Source organism: Schistocerca nitens, unplaced genomic scaffold (genome assembly GCF_023898315.1).
Source record: "Schistocerca nitens isolate TAMUIC-IGC-003100 unplaced genomic scaffold, iqSchNite1.1 HiC_scaffold_218, whole genome shotgun sequence".
NCBI lineage: Eukaryota > Metazoa > Arthropoda > Insecta > Orthoptera > Acrididae > Schistocerca > Schistocerca nitens.
In genome coordinates this window covers 1-15,030 of record NW_026045759.1, presented here as the reverse complement: position 1 = coordinate 15,030, position 15,030 = coordinate 1, and the positions used below count along the sequence as shown (strand labels likewise).

The following is a 15,030-nucleotide window of genomic DNA, read 5'->3' as shown; positions in this document are numbered from 1 at the left end:
CTAGTTACCGAAAGTGGTGGCGTTAAGAAATTCAAGCACGTGGACGGTGCTTTGTCTGACGTGTTGATACTGCCGGCAGGCTTCGGCATTCGAAGTGTGAAGGTTTATAATGTTCCTTTTGAGTGCCCAAATGAGGCCATTGCTCGTAAACTTGGCGAATTTGGCACCGTTCTTAGTGTGGAGAATGATGTGTGGCCTGCAGGTTTTAGGTATCGGGTTCTGAGTGGTGTTCGGACAGTACGTGTAGATTTAAAGAAACATATCCCGTCGTATCTGATCATTGCTGGCACGCGAGCTTTCCTCAGCTATAGTGGGCAGCCGCAGACGTGTTCTGTGTGTGGCAAAACAGATCATTTACGACAAACCTGCACTTTACGCAGGCCGGCGCAGCTACCGCGCGAAGCTGTTGTCAACACCACGTATGCAGGCGCGTTGGTTGGACCCCCCTCGCTCGCCCCGACCGACCGACAGGCTTCCGCCGCTCCTGCGGCTGTGGCTCCTGTGTCCGATGTTGTGACTCAGCCGACAGTTGTCGTGCCCCCGGTTGTGTCGGAACAAAGTTTACCTGCCGAACGCACCCCTCGCGAAGTCAGTATCGCTGATTTGTCAGCCGTCAGTGTTCCGGATGTGCCTGTTAGGGAGTTTTCTGAAATGTTGGTCGAGTCCCCTCCTGTGTCCGATAATGTGACTCTGCCGACAGTTGTCGTGCCCCCGGTTGTGTCGGAACAAAGTTTATCTACCGAACAGACCCCTCGCGAAGTCGGTCTTGCTGATTTGTCAGCTGTCAGTGTCCCGACCGTGCCTGTTGGGGAGTCTTCTGAAATGTTGGTCGAGTCGCCCCGGCCGATTACCGTCCCCGCCCCGCCGACAGACAAGCGGAAATTGCCGACACAACCCGGCCTGTCCACTTCTGGTGAGGCGGATGCTAGCAGCGCTGAAAGCGAGGTGTCTCAAGTTTCCACCCAGTCCGCCCCTACCGATCCCAAACCGAAGCGTAGGCGGTCTAAGAAACGTTCGAAAACGGCGCCCACTGAGGGCGACGGCGTTTCCTTCGAACAGGCCGTTGAGGGATTAACGGACTCCTTGGTTCAAGAGCGTCGCGAAGCACCTTTCGTGCACGGTCCGCCTGTGTCAGTGCCCCCCGCCCCCGCTTCCCGGGCCGTCCCGGACGCCGTACCTTCTCCTGCGGACACCATGCAGTGGTCTGAGGATGTGGAGGAAGATCATTTCTTCTAGTTCCGCTTAAGTTACAGAGTCCATCCTGACGCGTGCATTCCACCAGTTACGCGTCCTCACACTTAATGTTAATCAAATCCGCAGTGTCCGTAAAATTGACGCCCTTTTACATTTTTTGCAATCTGCTCGTTGTGATGTGGTTTTCCTTCAAGAACTTACAGCTGACGTTGTCCCGCACCTTACTGCCTATAATGTTATTCTTAATATTGATCCGGAAACGACCATTGGTACGGCTATTTTAATCGCGCCCGGTTTAGAGTATAAACACGTAGAAATTTTACCAAATGGACGAGGGTTGGCATGTGTCATCTGCGACATATTTTTTGTTAACGTGTACGCCCCCTCTGGAACTCACAACAAACGTCTGAGGGATACTTTTTTCAATCATGATTTATGTCAGTTCTTCCATCGAAACCACCGACGGATCATCTTAGGCGGTGATTTTAATTGTGTCTTGCGTGTTGCCGACCAGGAACCGACGGCACATAAGTGTCTAGCACTGCAAACTTTAGTTGACACTTTTAAACTTGAGGACACGTGGCTTCGTTTTAGTCCGACTGCTACAGGTTTTACTTATTTTTATCCTACTGGGCATAGTAGGTTGGATAGAATTTATGTCTCGTCGGACCTTACTGCACAAATCTTGCAGGCCGAAGTTGCCCCCGTCGTTTTTTCGGATCATTGTGGTTATTTGTGTGCTTTTAATGTCCCGTCTGTTCGCCCGGACCGTACGCGATCCTATTGGAAATTCAATGTTAGTGTTTTGGATGACGTCAGTCTTGTCGAACAGGTACATTTGTTGTGGCGCCAACTTCTTCAGAGCCGCCCACAGGCGTGTTCTACTGTCGCGTGGTGGCTCCGTCACGCTAAACCGGCTCTTCGTACTTTGCTCATAAATTACTGTCGTGACAAGGCCCATTGGGACATGATGACGGTTAATTTTTATCGCGATTGTTTACAGGATTTAATTACTCGGGTTACCGACCGCCCTGACCTCCTTCCCATGTTACGGAAAATTAAAACGCAGATTTTAAACCATCTGCATCGGAAGGCGCAGGGCTCTGTTGTCCGTAGCAGGCCTTTCGATCCCTCTTTGGAAGAACCACTATCATTGTATCATTTACGACGAGCCCGACTGCGGCGTGAAAAACTTTTATTCACGGACTGGATAACGCGTGACGGTCATAGAACTTCGGATCGTCGGGTGATTAAGGACGAAATTTACGATCACTACTCTAAACTCTTTCAATCTCAACCTTTGCATGACGCCTCCTTGCAGATGTTTTTACACGACCTGCCTTCAATTTTAACGCGTCAGGATAGACTTCTTTTAAATGAGCGTTTTACAGCTGCTGATGTTTCTGCCGCCGTTAAGGCTAGCCCGAAGGGAAAGGCACCTGGCATTGACGGAATTCCTGTGGAATTTTATGTGAAATTTTCCGCTCTTTTAACTGATACTTTCGTTGCCATTGTTAATGAAATACATAATGGTCTCGATGTGCCGGAAGACTTTTTAGAGGGGCTCATCGTCCTCATCCCGAAGACCACTGGCATCCAAAGTGCGGTGACTTTACGGCCGATTACTCTATTAAACGCCGATTATAAAATCATAGCACGCTGCTTTTCACACCGTTTGCGGCCGGCGTTGAAGACCGTCATTAGTCCTTCTCAATCGTGTGCAGTACCTGGACGGAATATATTTGATGCCGTCCTGGCGTATCGAGAATGTATCGCTTCTGCCTCGTCACGTCGTGGCGGCCGGGCTGCGATACTTTCCATTGATTTTCATAATGCATTCGATCGAATTAGTCACGACTACTTGCGGCGGGTCATGTATAAGTTTGGATTTGGTTTAAAATTCACGCATGTGATATCTAACCTTCTGAAATCGGCCACTTCCCGAATCCTTTTTCATGGCCAGGCCGGTGATGTCCTCAGGATGAACAGATCCGTCCGCCAAGGGTGCCCGCTTTCCATGGGCTTATTCGTTTTAGCGCTGGATCCTCTACTCCGTAAACTAACGAATGTTTGCCACGGTGTCCCGTTTGGTACGGGTTCGCTTGTCTGTCGGGCGTATGCGGATGACTTGGGAGTTTTTATCCAAAGTCCCGACGATATTGATTCGCTCCGTCTCATTCTTCACCAATTTGAATCGGCATCGGGTGCGGTTGTGAACCCCCGTAAGTCCATCTTGCTGCCGCTTACTGCGACCATGAGGGCTGTCCGTCGTGATTGGTATACCGTCAAGTTACGACATAAGATTCTCGGGATCCAGATGACGGCAAATGTACAACAAATGGCAGTGCTAAACTGGCGCGCGGTCTTATATTCTGTTCGAGCGGCGACTCAGGCTGCCGCCAAACGAAATTTGTCTTTGCTGGATAGAGTTTCGGTTGTTAATACCCAGATGTTGGCCAAGGCCTGGTACCTGGCTCAAGTTTTGCCGGTGCCGAAGGAGATCGAACGGGCCATCAAGCATGCTGTTTCTTGGCTGGTCTGGCGAGGCGAAATCTTTAAGGTCGCCTACAATATTTGCACGCTCCCGCCGGACAGGGGCGGCATCGGTCTGGTTGATTTTCCTTCCAAGTGTGCTGCCCTTTTGCTCCACCGAACTAACTGTGTAATAGCCCATGCGGGGCTTGGCCCCACGTCGGTACTCTTCGACCTTTACCGCCCTGCTTCTCTCCGCGCGCCTGTCTCTATCCAGGCTATCCCGTACAAATTGAATTTCGTTCGCCAGTACTTCCTCCACACTAGCTATCTGATAGGTGACGATCGGCGCAGGGGTAACGTCAGCGCGATCGCAGAGGCCCTCCGCGGAACTCCGCCGACTAACAAATGGGAGTTGAGGCTGCCGCAATACGATTGGCGGACGGTGTGGTCCAACATTTCCAGTAAATTGTTGACATCAGATGTTCGGGACACTTGGTATAAAGTTGTGAATCGCACCGTTGCCACGAATGCGAAACTCCACGCAATCAATCTCCTCCCGAGTGGCATCTGTGGGCGGTGCGCGGCTGAGGACACGATCGAACACCGTTTTGTGTGCCCCCAGTTTCACGAGGTATGGGCTGCCACCCGTGAGATGTTGGCGTTGATTAATAGGACTACCCCAAGTGCCATACAACCTTCGTATATCCTGGTTCCCGACTGGCGGCCGTATCCTGCCACCAAGAGAAACGCTACCGTGTGGATCGCCGCGCATGCAGCACATGCGATTTTCTCTCTCCGCCTCATGGATCGCTTGCAGTTTTTGACGTATCTTTGGGACTACTATGGACGGGAGCAACGAAATCCGCAGTGTGTTTCCAATTATGCCCGATTTTTAGATGTCCCTCTACGGACCGCCTTTACCAAATTACATATTTCTCTCCTGCCATGATTATGTACTTCCCATTCCACTGTTTCCTCTGGCGGAATGTGTGGAATGATATATTGTTCTAATTTTCTTGATGTATGACAGTTCATTTGTCTCACCGGCTCGACTTATCTTCCGCCATTTGGGCGGTTGTCCTTAGGATTGCCATATTGGCTCTTCTCTCCTGGATTGACGCTTGTTCCCTATTGCTGACCTTTACTTCATTTTTTGTGACTATTGCAGGACTGTCATTAACTTGTCCCTAAACTGTGTGACGGTGCTCAAAGATAATTTGCGTTGAAACGGTTGCCTCTTGGGCACGGAAATCAAACTTATCGAGAAGACGAAATATGTTTGTTGCTGCCGGAATTGCGTACACTTCCCCATTCCCGTGCGCCAGACATATTTGGCACGTTTAGTGTGGTTATTTGTTTGTGTTTTTCATTTCTATTTTATTTTGAGAGTCTCTATTTTTTGCCTTTCTATGGTAGCGGTGGGCCTCCGCTGCCTACTTGTGGTCATTGTCCTCCTAGAATGGTTTTTTATTTTGTGTTTCGCGTTTTCGTTCTTCCTTCCTCATGTTCTTTCCACACCTTCAGAGGACGTTATTTTTTTTTCGCAACATCGTTTTGGACATGTTTCCGCTGGCCACGATGGATCTTTGTTCTCCTAAAGGAACTCCATTAAAAAAAAAAAAAAAAAAAAAAAAAAAAAAAAAAAAAAGAAAAAAATAAAATTACATAAAAAAAAAGCAATACTCTGTTACACAATAATACAGAGTACAACACACCACTCTTTCCGTTATTCCCCGTTTCTCGGGTTGGGACGGTGAGGGAGACACTGTGGCCAGGCCTCGGATTGCGACCCCTGCCCCCTTTGCCTCCACCGCCGCCCTGGCCTGATCTTGCAAGAAGGTATGTTTGGTTTAACAAAAAAAAAAAAAAAAAAAGAGTGGTTAAGGCGTTTCTTTAAAAAAAAAAAAAAGTGGCCGAGTGGTTAAATCTAAAAAAAAAAAAAAAAAAAAAAAAAAGAGTGGTTAAGGCGTCTGACTAAAAAAAAAAAAAAAAGTGGTTAAGTAAAAAAAAAAAAAAAAGAGTGGTTAAGGCGTAAAAAAAAAATAAAAAAAAAAAAAAAAGAGTGGTTAAGGCGTCTAAAAAAAAAAAAAAAAAAAAAAAAAAAAAAAAAAAAAAAAAAAAAAAAAAGGCGTCTGACTCGAAATCAGATTCCCTCTGGGAGCGTAGGTTCGAATCCTACCGGCTGCGTGTGATTTTGCGTAAAAACGAGCAGAAATTTTCGCCCACATGTGACATGCGTGGGTGAAAGCGGATCCAAACCAGTGACACCATTCTCAACAAGACGGAAATTTATGTTTAAGAATACTGTTTCGCGACGGCCGCTGTCTGTTGCGGCTCTCGGTTCACCTCGCACGGACGCTAGTACTGCAGAAATCAGTCGCAGGCCCACGAACGCGCCCCCGTCATTTTGTCGCGCCGTCGCCGTGTTCGTGAGTACGCAGATGTGCTTCAAAGTGTTGGACAGAGCGAGCATTCATTTCTTTTTAAGAATCGCAATTCAATTCATTCGAGTGTGGCAAAAGCAGTGGTGCAGCGTTTCCTTTCTTAAGATCTCGCAGCTGCTTGCAAGTATGTCCATCGTTTAAGACGACAGAAAAGTAGCGTCAGCGGTGCGTCAGTGGGAAGTCGATGAAGTCGCCATTGGAGCCATAAGCCAGTAATTACGACACGCGAATCACTCAAACACCATGCAGCATGTACCACAATGCTCGGCCGAGGGACCGGGCAGCTCAGTCGGTAGAGCGCTAGACTTTCAACCAAAGGGTCCCGGGTTCAAGCCCCCGTCCAGGCGAAAATTGATACACTGTCGTAACGGCTAATGTGCTGGCAACGGAAGCACTACAGAAACGAGTGAGGCCATGTCGTGTTCTTACGTGAGATTGCTTGAAAAGGAGCAGTTGCACTTGTCGAGAGACGCTTCTGCGACCGGCAGTCGTGGCCGAGTGGTTAAGGCGTCTGACTAGAAATCAGATTCCCTCTGGGAGCGTAGGTTCGAGTCCTACCGACTGCGTTTCTTTTTTGTGTCAAGAGGTGAAGAACATCTAAAACGGAACCGTGAAATGAGCGAATACGTGGGAAACACTGCATTCGAGACGCTTGTGAATTTTACAATTGTCCAGTGAGTGTCGACAAAACACGTAGCTCCTCTGCTGAGACGTACAAAATGCTGCAATTTCACTTTGCATCGTGTGTCAGCTTTCTTCGATAGGCTGTTACGAGGATAGCGTGATGAGTTTTTAGACAGCAGTCAGACGACGTTTAAACAGTAACAGCTCCACGCAACGACTACCCAACAGTAAAGGACATGAGGCAATGTGTCAGTATGCCTAGAGGGAGGGGTGTTAAGGTAATGTGAGCCCGGATAGCTCAGTCGGTAGAGCATTAGGCTTTTAACCTAAGGGTCCAGGGTTCAAGTCCCTGTTCGGGCGGAAATTTTAATACCTTGGTAGCCGCACGTCTCGTAGCGGTGTAAGCACTACGGAAAAGAATGCTGCTACGCCGTTTCCTGGCACTGCAGAGCTTTAAACAGTAGCAGTTGCATGTGTCGGGAGGATCGTCCGCTAGTGGCAGTCGTGGCCGAGTGGTTAAGGCGTCTGACTCGAAATCAGATTCCCTCTGGGAGCGTAGGTTCGAATCCTACCGGCTGCGTGTGATTTTGCGTAAAAACGAGCAGAAATTTTCGCCCACATGTGACATGCGTGGGTGAAAGCGGATCCAAACCAGTGACACCATTCTCAACAAGACGGAAATTTATGTTTAAGAATACTGTTTCGCGACGGCCGCTGTCTGTTGCGGCTCTCGGTTCACCTCGCACGGACGCTAGTACTGCAGAAATCAGTCGCAGGCCCACGAACGCGCCCCCGTCATTTTGTCGCGCCGTCGCCGTGTTCGTGAGTACGCAGATGTGCTTCAAAGTGTTGGACAGAGCGAGCATTCATTTCTTTTTAAGAATCGCAATTCAATTCATTCGAGTGTGGCAAAAGCAGTGGTGCAGCGTTTCCTTTCTTAAGATCTCGCAGCTGCTTGCAAGTATGTCCATCGTTTAAGACGACAGAAAAGTAGCGTCAGCGGTGCGTCAGTGGGAAGTCGATGAAGTCGCCATTGGAGCCATAAGCCAGTAATTACGACACGCGAATCACTCAAACACCATGCAGCATGTACCACAATGCTCGGCCGAGGGACCGGGCAGCTCAGTCGGTAGAGCGCTAGACTTTCAACCAAAGGGTCCCGGGTTCAAGCCCCCGTCCAGGCGAAAATTGATACACTGTCGTAACGGCTAATGTGCTGGCAACGGAAGCACTACAGAAACGAGTGAGGCCATGTCGTGTTCTTACGTGAGATTGCTTGAAAAGGAGCAGTTGCACTTGTCGAGAGACGCTTCTGCGACCGGCAGTCGTGGCCGAGTGGTTAAGGCGTCTGACTAGAAATCAGATTCCCTCTGGGAGCGTAGGTTCGAGTCCTACCGACTGCGTTTCTTTTTTGTGTCAAGAGGTGAAGAACATCTAAAACGGAACCGTGAAATGAGCGAATACGTGGGAAACACTGCATTCGAGACGCTTGTGAATTTTACAATTGTCCAGTGAGTGTCGACAAAACACGTAGCTCCTCTGCTGAGACGTACAAAATGCTGCAATTTCACTTTGCATCGTGTGTCAGCTTTCTTCGATAGGCTGTTACGAGGATAGCGTGATGAGTTTTTAGACAGCAGTCAGACGACGTTTAAACAGTAACAGCTCCACGCAACGACTACCCAACAGTAAAGGACATGAGGCAATGTGTCAGTATGCCTAGAGGGAGGGGTGTTAAGGTAATGTGAGCCCGGATAGCTCAGTCGGTAGAGCATTAGGCTTTTAACCTAAGGGTCCAGGGTTCAAGTCCCTGTTCGGGCGGAAATTTTAATACCTTGGTAGCCGCACGTCTCGTAGCGGTGTAAGCACTACGGAAAAGAATGCTGCTACGCCGTTTCCTGGCACTGCAGAGCTTTAAACAGTAGCAGTTGCATGTGTCGGGAGGATCGTCCGCTAGTGGCAGTCGTGGCCGAGTGGTTAAGGCGTCTGACTCGAAATCAGATTCCCTCTGGGAGCGTAGGTTCGAATCCTACCGGCTGCGTGTGATTTTGCGTAAAAACGAGCAGAAATTTTCGCCCACATGTGACATGCGTGGGTGAAAGCGGATCCAAACCAGTGACACCATTCTCAACAAGACGGAAATTTATGTTTAAGAATACTGTTTCGCGACGGCCGCTGTCTGTTGCGGCTCTCGGTTCACCTCGCACGGACGCTAGTACTGCAGAAATCAGTCGCAGGCCCACGAACGCGCCCCCGTCATTTTGTCGCGCCGTCGCCGTGTTCGTGAGTACGCAGATGTGCTTCAAAGTGTTGGACAGAGCGAGCATTCATTTCTTTTTAAGAATCGCAATTCAATTCATTCGAGTGTGGCAAAAGCAGTGGTGCAGCGTTTCCTTTCTTAAGATCTCGCAGCTGCTTGCAAGTATGTCCATCGTTTAAGACGACAGAAAAGTAGCGTCAGCGGTGCGTCAGTGGGAAGTCGATGAAGTCGCCATTGGAGCCATAAGCCAGTAATTACGACACGCGAATCACTCAAACACCATGCAGCATGTACCACAATGCTCGGCCGAGGGACCGGGCAGCTCAGTCGGTAGAGCGCTAGACTTTCAACCAAAGGGTCCCGGGTTCAAGCCCCCGTCCAGGCGAAAATTGATACACTGTCGTAACGGCTAATGTGCTGGCAACGGAAGCACTACAGAAACGAGTGAGGCCATGTCGTGTTCTTACGTGAGATTGCTTGAAAAGGAGCAGTTGCACTTGTCGAGAGACGCTTCTGCGACCGGCAGTCGTGGCCGAGTGGTTAAGGCGTCTGACTAGAAATCAGATTCCCTCTGGGAGCGTAGGTTCGAGTCCTACCGACTGCGTTTCTTTTTTGTGTCAAGAGGTGAAGAACATCTAAAACGGAACCGTGAAATGAGCGAATACGTGGGAAACACTGCATTCGAGACGCTTGTGAATTTTACAATTGTCCAGTGAGTGTCGACAAAACACGTAGCTCCTCTGCTGAGACGTACAAAATGCTGCAATTTCACTTTGCATCGTGTGTCAGCTTTCTTCGATAGGCTGTTACGAGGATAGCGTGATGAGTTTTTAGACAGCAGTCAGACGACGTTTAAACAGTAACAGCTCCACGCAACGACTACCCAACAGTAAAGGACATGAGGCAATGTGTCAGTATGCCTAGAGGGAGGGGTGTTAAGGTAATGTGAGCCCGGATAGCTCAGTCGGTAGAGCATTAGGCTTTTAACCTAAGGGTCCAGGGTTCAAGTCCCTGTTCGGGCGGAAATTTTAATACCTTGGTAGCCGCACGTCTCGTAGCGGTGTAAGCACTACGGAAAAGAATGCTGCTACGCCGTTTCCTGGCACTGCAGAGCTTTAAACAGTAGCAGTTGCATGTGTCGGGAGGATCGTCCGCTAGTGGCAGTCGTGGCCGAGTGGTTAAGGCGTCTGACTCGAAATCAGATTCCCTCTGGGAGCGTAGGTTCGAATCCTACCGGCTGCGTGTGATTTTGCGTAAAAACGAGCAGAAATTTTCGCCCACATGTGACATGCGTGGGTGAAAGCGGATCCAAACCAGTGACACCATTCTCAACAAGACGGAAATTTATGTTTAAGAATACTGTTTCGCGACGGCCGCTGTCTGTTGCGGCTCTCGGTTCACCTCGCACGGACGCTAGTACTGCAGAAATCAGTCGCAGGCCCACGAACGCGCCCCCGTCATTTTGTCGCGCCGTCGCCGTGTTCGTGAGTACGCAGATGTGCTTCAAAGTGTTGGACAGAGCGAGCATTCATTTCTTTTTAAGAATCGCAATTCAATTCATTCGAGTGTGGCAAAAGCAGTGGTGCAGCGTTTCCTTTCTTAAGATCTCGCAGCTGCTTGCAAGTATGTCCATCGTTTAAGACGACAGAAAAGTAGCGTCAGCGGTGCGTCAGTGGGAAGTCGGTGAAGTCGCCATTGGAGCCATAAGCCAGTAATTACGACACGCGAATCACTCAAACACCATGCAGCATGTACCACAATGCTCGGCCGAGGGACCGGGCAGCTCAGTCGGTAGAGCGCTAGACTTTCAACCAAAGGGTCCCGGGTTCAAGCCCCCGTCCAGGCGAAAATTGATACACTGTCGTAACGGCTAATGTGCTGGCAACGGAAGCACTACAGAAACGAGTGAGGCCATGTCGTGTTCTTACGTGAGATTGCTTGAAAAGGAGCAGTTGCACTTGTCGAGAGACGCTTCTGCGACCGGCAGTCGTGGCCGAGTGGTTAAGGCGTCTGACTAGAAATCAGATTCCCTCTGGGAGCGTAGGTTCGAGTCCTACCGACTGCGTTTCTTTTTTGTGTCAAGAGGTGAAGAACATCTAAAACGGAACCGTGAAATGAGCGAATACGTGGGAAACACTGCATTCGAGACGCTTGTGAATTTTACAATTGTCCAGTGAGTGTCGACAAAACACGTAGCTCCTCTGCTGAGACGTACAAAATGCTGCAATTTCACTTTGCATCGTGTGTCAGCTTTCTTCGATAGGCTGTTACGAGGATAGCGTGATGAGTTTTTAGACAGCAGTCAGACGACGTTTAAACAGTAACAGCTCCACGCAACGACTACCCAACAGTAAAGGACATGAGGCAATGTGTCAGTATGCCTAGAGGGAGGGGTGTTAAGGTAATGTGAGCCCGGATAGCTCAGTCGGTAGAGCATTAGGCTTTTAACCTAAGGGTCCAGGGTTCAAGTCCCTGTTCGGGCGGAAATTTTAATACCTTGGTAGCCGCACGTCTCGTAGCGGTGTAAGCACTACGGAAAAGAATGCTGCTACGCCGTTTCCTGGCACTGCAGAGCTTTAAACAGTAGCAGTTGCATGTGTCGGGAGGATCGTCCGCTAGTGGCAGTCGTGGCCGAGTGGTTAAGGCGTCTGACTCGAAATCAGATTCCCTCTGGGAGCGTAGGTTCGAATCCTACCGGCTGCGTGTGATTTTGCGTAAAAACGAGCAGAAATTTTCGCCCACATGTGACATGCGTGGGTGAAAGCGGATCCAAACCAGTGACACCATTCTCAACAAGACGGAAATTTATGTTTAAGAATACTGTTTCGCGACGGCCGCTGTCTGTTGCGGCTCTCGGTTCACCTCGCACGGACGCTAGTACTGCAGAAATCAGTCGCAGGCCCACGAACGCGCCCCCGTCATTTTGTCGCGCCGTCGCCGTGTTCGTGAGTACGCAGATGTGCTTCAAAGTGTTGGACAGAGCGAGCATTCATTTCTTTTTAAGAATCGCAATTCAATTCATTCGAGTGTGGCAAAAGCAGTGGTGCAGCGTTTCCTTTCTTAAGATCTCGCAGCTGCTTGCAAGTATGTCCATCGTTTAAGACGACAGAAAAGTAGCGTCAGCGGTGCGTCAGTGGGAAGTCGGTGAAGTCGCCATTGGAGCCATAAGCCAGTAATTACGACACGCGAATCACTCAAACACCATGCAGCATGTACCACAATGCTCGGCCGAGGGACCGGGCAGCTCAGTCGGTAGAGCGCTAGACTTTCAACCAAAGGGTCCCGGGTTCAAGCCCCCGTCCAGGCGAAAATTGATACACTGTCGTAACGGCTAATGTGCTGGCAACGGAAGCACTACAGAAACGAGTGAGGCCATGTCGTGTTCTTACGTGAGATTGCTTGAAAAGGAGCAGTTGCACTTGTCGAGAGACGCTTCTGCGACCGGCAGTCGTGGCCGAGTGGTTAAGGCGTCTGACTAGAAATCAGATTCCCTCTGGGAGCGTAGGTTCGAGTCCTACCGACTGCGTTTCTTTTTTGTGTCAAGAGGTGAAGAACATCTAAAACGGAACCGTGAAATGAGCGAATACGTGGGAAACACTGCATTCGAGACGCTTGTGAATTTTACAATTGTCCAGTGAGTGTCGACAAAACACGTAGCTCCTCTGCTGAGACGTACAAAATGCTGCAATTTCACTTTGCATCGTGTGTCAGCTTTCTTCGATAGGCTGTTACGAGGATAGCGTGATGAGTTTTTAGACAGCAGTCAGACGACGTTTAAACAGTAACAGCTCCACGCAACGACTACCCAACAGTAAAGGACATGAGGCAATGTGTCAGTATGCCTAGAGGGAGGGGTGTTAAGGTAATGTGAGCCCGGATAGCTCAGTCGGTAGAGCATTAGGCTTTTAACCTAAGGGTCCAGGGTTCAAGTCCCTGTTCGGGCGGAAATTTTAATACCTTGGTAGCCGCACGTCTCGTAGCGGTGTAAGCACTACGGAAAAGAATGCTGCTACGCCGTTTCCTGGCACTGCAGAGCTTTAAACAGTAGCAGTTGCATGTGTCGGGAGGATCGTCCGCTAGTGGCAGTCGTGGCCGAGTGGTTAAGGCGTCTGACTCGAAATCAGATTCCCTCTGGGAGCGTAGGTTCGAATCCTACCGGCTGCGTGTGATTTTGCGTAAAAACGAGCAGAAATTTTCGCCCACATGTGACATGCGTGGGTGAAAGCGGATCCAAACCAGTGACACCATTCTCAACAAGACGGAAATTTATGTTTAAGAATACTGTTTCGCGACGGCCGCTGTCTGTTGCGGCTCTCGGTTCACCTCGCACGGACGCTAGTACTGCAGAAATCAGTCGCAGGCCCACGAACGCGCCCCCGTCATTTTGTCGCGCCGTCGCCGTGTTCGTGAGTACGCAGATGTGCTTCAAAGTGTTGGACAGAGCGAGCATTCATTTCTTTTTAAGAATCGCAATTCAATTCATTCGAGTGTGGCAAAAGCAGTGGTGCAGCGTTTCCTTTCTTAAGATCTCGCAGCTGCTTGCAAGTATGTCCATCGTTTAAGACGACAGAAAAGTAGCGTCAGCGGTGCGTCAGTGGGAAGTCGGTGAAGTCGCCATTGGAGCCATAAGCCAGTAATTACGACACGCGAATCACTCAAACACCATGCAGCATGTACCACAATGCTCGGCCGAGGGACCGGGCAGCTCAGTCGGTAGAGCGCTAGACTTTCAACCAAAGGGTCCCGGGTTCAAGCCCCCGTCCAGGCGAAAATTGATACACTGTCGTAACGGCTAATGTGCTGGCAACGGAAGCACTACAGAAACGAGTGAGGCCATGTCGTGTTCTTACGTGAGATTGCTTGAAAAGGAGCAGTTGCACTTGTCGAGAGACGCTTCTGCGACCGGCAGTCGTGGCCGAGTGGTTAAGGCGTCTGACTAGAAATCAGATTCCCTCTGGGAGCGTAGGTTCGAGTCCTACCGACTGCGTTTCTTTTTTGTGTCAAGAGGTGAAGAACATCTAAAACGGAACCGTGAAATGAGCGAATACGTGGGAAACACTGCATTCGAGACGCTTGTGAATTTTACAATTGTCCAGTGAGTGTCGACAAAACACGTAGCTCCTCTGCTGAGACGTACAAAATGCTGCAATTTCACTTTGCATCGTGTGTCAGCTTTCTTCGATAGGCTGTTACGAGGATAGCGTGATGAGTTTTTAGACAGCAGTCAGACGACGTTTAAACAGTAACAGCTCCACGCAACGACTACCCAACAGTAAAGGACATGAGGCAATGTGTCAGTATGCCTAGAGGGAGGGGTGTTAAGGTAATGTGAGCCCGGATAGCTCAGTCGGTAGAGCATTAGGCTTTTAACCTAAGGGTCCAGGCTTCAAGTCCCTGTTCGGGCGGAAATTTTAATACCTTGGTAGCCGCACGTCTCGTAGCGGTGTAAGCACTACGGAAAAGAATGCTGCTACGCCGTTTCCTGGCACTGCAGAGCTTTAAACAGTAGCAGTTGCATGTGTCGGGAGGATCGTCCGCTAGTGGCAGTCGTGGCCGAGTGGTTAAGGCGTCTGACTCGAAATCAGATTCCCTCTGGGAGCGTAGGTTCGAATCCTACCGGCTGCGTGTGATTTTGCGTAAAAACGAGCAGAAATTTTCGCCCACATGTGACATGCGTGGGTGAAAGCGGATCCAAACCAGTGACACCATTCTCAACAAGACGGAAATTTATGTTTAAGAATACTGTTTCGCGACGGCCGCTGTCTGTTGCGGCTCTCGGTTCACCTCGCACGGACGCTAGTACTGCAGAAATCAGTCGCAGGCCCACGAACGCGCCCCCGTCATTTTGTCGCGCCGTCGCCGTGTTCGTGAGTACGCAGATGTGCTTCAAAGTGTTGGACAGAGCGAGCATTCATTTCTTTTTAAGAATCGCAATTCAATTCATTCGAGTGTGGCAAAAGCAGTGGTGCAGCGTTTCCTTTCTTAAGATCTCGCAGCTGCTTGCAAGTATGTCCATCGTTTAAGACGACAGAA

General features: G+C 49.6%; 18 non-coding genes across 18 annotated transcripts; all 18 read left to right on the top strand.

The window, feature by feature from the left end:
* Positions 1-6,597: 6,597 nt before the first annotated feature.
* Trnas-aga (transfer RNA serine (anticodon AGA)) lies at positions 6,598-6,679 on the top strand. Its single transcript has one exon. It is a non-coding gene; the product is annotated as a tRNA-Ser (tRNA).
* Positions 6,680-7,024: 345 nt separating this feature from the next.
* Trnak-uuu (transfer RNA lysine (anticodon UUU)) lies at positions 7,025-7,097 on the top strand. The gene has a single exon. It is a non-coding gene; the product is annotated as a tRNA-Lys (tRNA).
* A 138-nt stretch (positions 7,098-7,235) lies between these two features.
* On the top strand, positions 7,236-7,317 carry Trnas-cga (transfer RNA serine (anticodon CGA)). Its single transcript has one exon. It is a non-coding gene; the product is annotated as a tRNA-Ser (tRNA).
* Positions 7,318-8,058: 741 nt separating this feature from the next.
* Trnas-aga (transfer RNA serine (anticodon AGA)) lies at positions 8,059-8,140 on the top strand. The gene has a single exon. It is a non-coding gene; the product is annotated as a tRNA-Ser (tRNA).
* A 345-nt stretch (positions 8,141-8,485) lies between these two features.
* Positions 8,486-8,558, top strand: Trnak-uuu (transfer RNA lysine (anticodon UUU)). Its single transcript has one exon. It is a non-coding gene; the product is annotated as a tRNA-Lys (tRNA).
* Positions 8,559-8,696: 138 nt separating this feature from the next.
* Positions 8,697-8,778, top strand: Trnas-cga (transfer RNA serine (anticodon CGA)). The gene has a single exon. It is a non-coding gene; the product is annotated as a tRNA-Ser (tRNA).
* Positions 8,779-9,519: 741 nt separating this feature from the next.
* Trnas-aga (transfer RNA serine (anticodon AGA)) lies at positions 9,520-9,601 on the top strand. Its single transcript has one exon. It is a non-coding gene; the product is annotated as a tRNA-Ser (tRNA).
* Positions 9,602-9,946: 345 nt separating this feature from the next.
* Positions 9,947-10,019, top strand: Trnak-uuu (transfer RNA lysine (anticodon UUU)). Its single transcript has one exon. It is a non-coding gene; the product is annotated as a tRNA-Lys (tRNA).
* A 138-nt stretch (positions 10,020-10,157) lies between these two features.
* Trnas-cga (transfer RNA serine (anticodon CGA)) lies at positions 10,158-10,239 on the top strand. The gene has a single exon. It is a non-coding gene; the product is annotated as a tRNA-Ser (tRNA).
* A 741-nt stretch (positions 10,240-10,980) lies between these two features.
* Positions 10,981-11,062, top strand: Trnas-aga (transfer RNA serine (anticodon AGA)). Its single transcript has one exon. It is a non-coding gene; the product is annotated as a tRNA-Ser (tRNA).
* Positions 11,063-11,407: 345 nt separating this feature from the next.
* Positions 11,408-11,480, top strand: Trnak-uuu (transfer RNA lysine (anticodon UUU)). The gene has a single exon. It is a non-coding gene; the product is annotated as a tRNA-Lys (tRNA).
* Positions 11,481-11,618: 138 nt separating this feature from the next.
* Positions 11,619-11,700, top strand: Trnas-cga (transfer RNA serine (anticodon CGA)). The gene has a single exon. It is a non-coding gene; the product is annotated as a tRNA-Ser (tRNA).
* A 741-nt stretch (positions 11,701-12,441) lies between these two features.
* Positions 12,442-12,523, top strand: Trnas-aga (transfer RNA serine (anticodon AGA)). The gene has a single exon. It is a non-coding gene; the product is annotated as a tRNA-Ser (tRNA).
* A 345-nt stretch (positions 12,524-12,868) lies between these two features.
* Trnak-uuu (transfer RNA lysine (anticodon UUU)) lies at positions 12,869-12,941 on the top strand. Its single transcript has one exon. It is a non-coding gene; the product is annotated as a tRNA-Lys (tRNA).
* Positions 12,942-13,079: 138 nt separating this feature from the next.
* On the top strand, positions 13,080-13,161 carry Trnas-cga (transfer RNA serine (anticodon CGA)). The gene has a single exon. It is a non-coding gene; the product is annotated as a tRNA-Ser (tRNA).
* A 741-nt stretch (positions 13,162-13,902) lies between these two features.
* Trnas-aga (transfer RNA serine (anticodon AGA)) lies at positions 13,903-13,984 on the top strand. The gene has a single exon. It is a non-coding gene; the product is annotated as a tRNA-Ser (tRNA).
* A 345-nt stretch (positions 13,985-14,329) lies between these two features.
* Positions 14,330-14,402, top strand: Trnak-uuu (transfer RNA lysine (anticodon UUU)). Its single transcript has one exon. It is a non-coding gene; the product is annotated as a tRNA-Lys (tRNA).
* A 138-nt stretch (positions 14,403-14,540) lies between these two features.
* On the top strand, positions 14,541-14,622 carry Trnas-cga (transfer RNA serine (anticodon CGA)). The gene has a single exon. It is a non-coding gene; the product is annotated as a tRNA-Ser (tRNA).
* Positions 14,623-15,030: the final 408 nt, after the last annotated feature.